The sequence below is a fragment of the Neophocaena asiaeorientalis genome, unplaced genomic scaffold, assembly GCF_003031525.2.
Source record: "Neophocaena asiaeorientalis asiaeorientalis breed wild unplaced genomic scaffold, Neophocaena_asiaeorientalis_V1.1 scaffold613, whole genome shotgun sequence".
NCBI classification, from domain to species: domain Eukaryota; kingdom Metazoa; phylum Chordata; class Mammalia; order Artiodactyla; family Phocoenidae; genus Neophocaena; species Neophocaena asiaeorientalis.
This window is the reverse complement of record NW_020172685.1, coordinates 785,633-793,254: the sequence shown is the minus strand read 5'-3', so window position 1 is coordinate 793,254 and position 7,622 is coordinate 785,633.

Sequence of the window (7,622 nt, the reverse complement as noted above, 5' to 3'; positions counted from 1 at the left end):
GGGGCACAGGCTCCAGACGCACAGGCTCAGCGGCCATGGCTCACGGGCCCAGCCGCTCCGCGGCATGTGGGATCTTCCCGGACCGGGGCACGAACCCGCATCCCCTGCATTGGCAGGCAGACGCTCAACCACTGCACCACCAGGGAAGCCCACTAGCCCATTTTATAGATGAAGAAATTGAAGTTAAGTTACTAAGTCCTTGAGTACTTAGCCTTTTAATGTTGTGGATAATATGAACCTCTAAATTGCATCTACTACTAAAGTATAAAGGCATTTATAATCAATAATTATGTATAGCAGTATTTAGCCTGTATGTGAATAAGACGCCATCAAGATGAATAAACCTTCCATTTATATCATATAATACAATTTACTCAAATAAAATGTAGATAAAACTTTGATTTGACAGAATCTGTGTAGTAGCACCTACACAGATTTTTTATTTTAGACATGAGCCAATTATAAACTAAGCATATACTGTTACTGTTAAAAAAATTTCTAGCATAAAGATATTCATAGTCCCTTGGAAATCTGTATTGGGGGTGATTTGGTCCTGCCATAGCTCCAAACCATGTAAGTCACTGCAAATTCAAGGGGCATTCAATAACACACACCTGTATAGTGAATGTGTTGGAATTCATTCACATAAGGGAAAGTTAATATGAAACAAACTAAGGGAAAGTTAATATGAAACAAACTTATTTAGTATGGAAACAAGAATGTATTCAGGAGATATGAAATTTAGTAAAAGGAAGACTTTTCACTGTATTCTCTGGAACAGTAATTGCAGTTATTCAAAAATATGTGATGAATTCTGAAAACTGATGAATACTGAAACACTTCCTAAGCGACACACACCAAGCGAGTAACAGACACTTTGTCTTCATTACAATATAATCAATAATGTGGAGAATGGTTTAGGAAGCCTTGTCATTAAATTTGTAAGTTACACAAAGCTGGGAGAGGAATGTTTCATTCAGTGGTAGCGGGTTGTTTTAGTCTATGCCAATGTATTTTAATCTTTTGTATATTTTGCCTGGAAATATTGTAATATACGTTTCAGTCAGCCAGGAACCATGAAATTTCAAAATATCAGTTGCAGCAACAGCTGTTTTAGACATTTTGCCTGACAGGGTTGTTATCTCAGGTGACGCTTCTAAATGTCCAGATTAATGAAAGCACAGTCTCAGTTTACTTAGCACCAGTCATTAAATTTATAATTCAATAAATTTCACAAAATGATAATTTATATAAAGCATGGACACAAATGCCCACACTTTGCCAGAAAGCATGTGGAGTCAAACGGGGTCACTAAGAACCAAACACAGTAGTACAGATGATAAACGTTAGTCAGTTTAAGGGGTCGGGTATCACCTGGCACATGGGGACAGATCAAAAAGGCAGAGACTAATATGGCTATAAATCTCAACATTGATCATTTGATCCTTCTATTTTAAGTTCTAGATGAAAACAACCTAAAATACTACTTTTTGGCTATTTCCAATATGCCCTGAACTTTTTCATGTAGCTCTTGCCATTCTAATGGTTAAAACGGGAAGAGAACACCCATGTGGTTAAAAGAATTTATTGTTGTCAACTACAGTAAAGCTTGCTTAGGTCACATACTACTAACATTCTCTTTATTCTGATGCTCTTTAATCCTTTTTACAAGGGTCACTGTGGGTCCAGGAACTCCTTGAACAGGATATGTCTCTGACCTAGACTTACTGTATGAGCCCTATTGGAGATGTGGCAGTTGTCCACTGTGTTTCCTGGAACAGTGAAAAAAAAAAAAAGAGAGAGAAAGAGATTCAGTAAAGGTGATTCTGAGAAAAAAATATGTAGCCTTAAATATTCAGCTCACTGATTTTCAAACTTTCTTCTTTTCTAATATATCCAACTCAAGAAATTATAATAGCAGCTACAAAGTAAATTAAAGATGTAGAAGAAAAGAAAAATTAAAGAGCATAACTGTATAGTGAAAAATAATCAAACCAATAGAGAGCATCATCAGAAAAAGTTGCTTCTTTGAAAGACTAACAAAATATACCATTAATTGGCCAGACTGTTGAAGAAACTTAAAGAATATTTTAAAATATTAGGCAAAACAGAGAACTTCACTACAGCTATATGTAAAAATTATGCAATAAATCTGTGTATCTATAACATCAGATTTAAAAATTTTTAAAACATAAATACTATACATAATTTGATGACAAGCTGATAAGAATAGGATAAGAGAGGGAAATTTTTTTACAGATGCTTGACTTTGGGACCAAATTTTATTGATTTGGCAGCTATGTTAGTACACCTTTTTAATTTTTAAAAACAATTTATTGTGGCAAGAACACTTAATATGAGATCGAGCCTCATAATAAATTTTTAAATGTATAATATTTTGTTAACTATAGGTATGATGTTGTACAGCAGATCTCTAGAGCCTATTCATCTTGCTTGACTTGCTTTTTTTAAATATTTATTTATTTTTTGGCTGTGTCATGTCTTAGTTGTGGCACACGGGATCCTCGTTGCGGCATGTGGGATCTTTCATTGTGGCGCGTGGACTCAGCACATGGGCTCTTCATTGCGGCACACCGGCTTCTCTCTAGTTGTGGTGTGCGGGTTTTCTCTCTCTAGTTGAGGCGCGTGGGCTTAGTTGCCCCGCGGCATGTGGGATCTTAGTTCCTCGACCAGGGATCGAACCCGAGTTTCCAGCATTGGAAGGCAGATTCTTAACCACTGGACCACCAGGGAAGTCCCTTGACTGCAACTTTTTGCCCTTTGTTTAGTAACCTTCCATTTCCCATTCTCCCCAGCCACTGGCAAGGACCATTCCATTTTTTGATTCCATGAATTTGACTTTGGATACCTCAAGTAACTGGAATCATGCAGTGTTTGTTTTTCTGTGAATGGCTCATTTCACTTAGAAGGGAACTGTTTAAAATATTGAGATAGAAGCTATTCTGTTAGGTACTCTTTTTTAAATAAGCGTTTGTAGGTTTTAATTTGATGAAGCAACAGTTTGCAAAAATACTTTTCTAAAGAAATCAGTTTATCTTTTTTCCTAATAAATGGAGTACATTTCTTTGGTAGATGGATTATTTTCCCCTAGGATTTATATGAAGGAAATGCTTTTCTAGCAAGCTTGCTTTCTTCCATTTCCCTCTTATCCTAATACCACAAATAGTAGACTGTTTATGACTTTTGTCTATAATAAATTAATTTGGTGTTACTATTTAATGCATTTTATTTATGAGCTGTATAGAATGGTCCATGCTTTTCCAACACTCACTGGTATAAATAATCAACAATACTATAAAGAAAGAGTATTAATTTACTTAGTAATGAATATAATGTAGGCATACCAGTTTTGTATTTATATTATCTCATTTAATACACATGACAGCCTCTTGGTAAATATGATTAACCATTTCACAGATGCTCAAACTGAGTCAAAGGGAATTTTGATAAACTTTCCAAACTCTGAGCTATTAAGTGCTTAAGTTAGTGGTAAACCAAACTAGGTATTCCAGAGCCTTTATTTTGGATGCTTTTATTTTTCATACGGTATATCCTAGTAACACTCAGATCTTTTTTTTGTTATTTAGTCAACCAAAGATAAATGAATTTGGGGTGAAGGTAGAACAGAATTGAGCCACCAACGAAATGAGAGAGATAATGCATTATTCTGTATCAAGAAGTGAGAAGAAGGATGTTTCCATGCCTTAGGAAACGTCCTTTTGCTTTGCATGGGTACTCATAATGAAATCTCAGCACACTTAGTATCAGCATGCCACCTACCATGCAGGAGAGCTCAGCATAACCTGTATGGGGAATCAGTCCATGGCATTCAGATCCAGTGGGTTCTGCTTACCAACTACTATCATTCTATTTTTAATCAGCTTAAGGACAAAGTGTTAGGGAAACTGAGTCAGATGAGGAGCCACGTATGTAGCTGAGAAGAAGCAACTTATGTTCACCTTTCGGAGTTTGGCGCCTTTGTGAGATCCTGCTTTCCTCTATATTGACTCTGCTGTCCATGTCTGGCACATGTTCTGACTAGATGAAGAAAATACAATAAACAATAACTTAAAGTAGCTGATACCTCTGGAAGCAAGGCTCTTGTCCTGCCTCATCTTGTCATGTGTACCTACAAAAAGGTCACAAGGGCTTCCCTGGTGGCACAGTGGTTGAGAATCTGCCTGCTAATGCAGGGGACATGGGTTCGAGCCCTGGTCTGGGAGGATCCCACATGCCGCGGAGCAACTGGGCCTGTGAGCCACAGCTACTGAGCCTGCGCGTCTGGAGCCTGTGCTCCGCAACAAGAGAGGCCACGACAGTGAGAGGCCCGCGCGCCGCGATGAAGAGTGGCTCCCGCTTGCCACAACTAGAGAAAGCCCTCGCACAGAAACGAAGACCAAACACAGCAAAAATAAATAAATAAATTAATAAACTCCTACCCCCAACATCTTAGGAAAAAAAAGGGGGTCACAATATTCCTGAACTAAAATCGCTCAGCTAACAGTAAGATGAAAGTTTTCAATTCATCAGATCAAAATCTATAGCTAAGAACATTTGCAGTGCAAATTTGCAAATTTGTACTCTGATTAGGGAAGGTTAAGTCATCTCAAATATTTACATTGTTTCCCTCATAGCTAACTCTCAATATTTTTATTACCTCGTCATTTAACAAAAGGTGTTGATTAGTTTTTCTTTACCAGCATACATACATTTCTGTTTCAAAGTGAATTTTTAAGAAAAGAAGGCTACGATGCAATAATCTTTGGAAATTATCACTATAATTTTTATGCTTGGCTGAAGGTGTTCATGGAAACAATTACAATGAATTCACCTTCCGACGTAATAAAAATAGATGATGTTCACCGAGCACTTATTATGGGTTAGGTATTGTGCCAAGCATTTATCGTGCATTAGCTCATTCAGTGCTCTCCCTACCCTATGTGTAAGGTAGTCTTATTATTTTTGCTTTACAGAGGAACTAATAGAAACTCAGAGAAATTGATTTGCCCAAGTTCATATATTTAGTGAATGGAAAAAAAATAATTCTAATTCAAGTAGTTGGTTTTACATCCCATGTTAACAACTATGCTATAATGCCTATAAAAATGAATAACGGTAAAATAGTAAAACAAAAACTAAAAAAATACACCCTCGATCAGCCCTGTTTCTTGATTTCAATTCTTCATTTTTTCTCATCATTTTCCCGTATATAGGAAAGATTTATGCATATTTGAAATAGTATCACATGTGTCATTTTATAGTTTCTTTTCATGTGTCTATGAAAACACAGTGTCTGTGATATAAATATTATTTTGGAAATCATAATTTTAATGTTTGCTTAAAATTTTATCATATGGAAGAATAATTTAATTAATTCCCTTATCCTTGAACTTTGAAGTTATTGCCAACTTGATATTGTTATAGCTAAAGCTTTATTTTGTATTATTTCCTTAGAAAAAGCTACCAAGAAAGTGATTCTTGGGTCATATTCTTTTGTGTGTGTGTGTAGGTACTCAAACTGTACTTATAGAGGAGTTACAGATAGCCTTTCTGAATTTTTTTGCATCGTTGGGGAACACTGATGATTTGCTTTAAGAGCATCCTTTTGTGGCATCTGATTAACATTGATTGAAGGGTTTATCTGGTTGATGGTCAGTGGGAAGGTTCTCTTCTCCCTCACTACTCTTTGTAAGTTTCCCTTGACCGTCGTGCCCTATTGAACCTGTCTCATAGAGGCAGACTTGTTCTTTCCCAAGGTGTAGAAGTAACCATGTTTAACTACAAGGAGATCTTTAATAATTATCATCTGTCATTTTGAAGAATATGCTAATTAACAGCATAAGGAAATGCTTATAAAGCATGATTCAGTTCTTTAATAAAAATTGATAAAAGTTTATCTTCACAACAACCCACACATACAAGGTAAGTAAAATAACCAACTGATATTAGTGTTTAAATCTCAGAAACAGATATAATAGGCCTAAATTCACATAGCTAGTAATAGCAATAGACTAGAGGGATCTTTGAAAATGATCTCATGCTCCACCTTTCACGACCTTGGCCCAGCTTTTTTACAGACGTTGCTGTAGCAAACAGCTACACATGGTAATTCTGTTGAGTATCCAAACCTGGAAATATGAGGGAATTAACTCTGCATGAGATAACTCCTGACTAGTTACTAGTATATAAATACTCTCTTCTTTACACTGAGGGGAGTTCCGAGGTACATTCTCCATAGCTCTTTTTAGTGTGTGTGTCCTAGTTGCTCACATTGGTAACCAGATCCATATCACACTTACGAATTTGTTTTTCCTCCTTCCTGTTTTCCTCTTTCAATTCCCTAAATCCTGTTCCTTGGGGTAATTTCCAAAATTAAACTACCCATATGAAAACGTTGCTTTTTGGTGGAACCTAAGCTTAAACATGGATAATTTGTGTATTAAATTCAAATGGATAGAAAATTTTAAAAGAAGAGTTCAGGATAAAAATTCTGAAACACAACATAAATAACAGAAGTCTCCAATATAAGGTTGCTTTTAGTTCTCTGTTTCCAATATATGCTCATTGCAAAACATTAAGATTAAAAACTATGGATTTCTTTAAAAAGAAACTTACTAATATTTTCAATTCCCAGCAGCAACAGCTATTAATGTGTTGATATATATCATCCAGTATTTTCATGCATATTAATATATTTTCTTTGGAAAGCTGCATGAAATATATGATTTTATTTTTGTACATGAAGATTTGTACATTTCCTTATATAAACTTTTAAGATAGGCTTTATATTTGAAGCATTATATTACACCGTATGGATTTACTTGACTTTTTTTTATTCTTCCCTAATTTTTAGACATTATCCATACATTTGCAAAGATTATCATTGAATAAAATATTTACAGAAATACCAAAATAAAATAATGACAAAAGAGCCACCTTTCTGCTGGGAATTCTGTATTACTTTATATTTCAGCCATTGGTGCCTGAGAGTTCTCCCTTTGCTACACTTTGTTATTCTGTGTGCACATGTGTGTAGTCTGAAGGAAAAAATGGTGTCTGTATTTATTCATAGGTATTTATATGTTTGTTAGTAAGGTTGAGAATTACTTTAATTCTTTCATATCTTATTGGCTATTTGTACTTTTTACTTTTATGAATTAATTTGTTAAGTATTAAAATAGCAATTAAAAGAAAAAGAAAAGTTTCATCAAGGATTCGTAAAGCAGAGGAGAGCTAATTATGAAAAGGATAAGATTAGTGTTTTCAATAAAACTTATTTAAACCCCCCAGGTACACACACATGGAGAGATGGGTTTTCAAACCAAACTACACCTGTCAGATATAAATCTTCCTAATATTTTCATCTTAAAATGACATAAGAATAGAAAATATTAAGAATCATCACAAAACACAAAGGGGAATTTTTAAAAAAGACTATCACTATATTTCATTTCTTAACTGAGCAGCATGTACATGTACACTAAACATATACACGCAAGCTTCTTTTCGTGCACAGATCTGGAGAATATGAGTGGAGATGGATAGTAAGGATGTAGGATAATAGTTAAGGAACAAAAAGTTGGATCAGGCTGAACTTACTG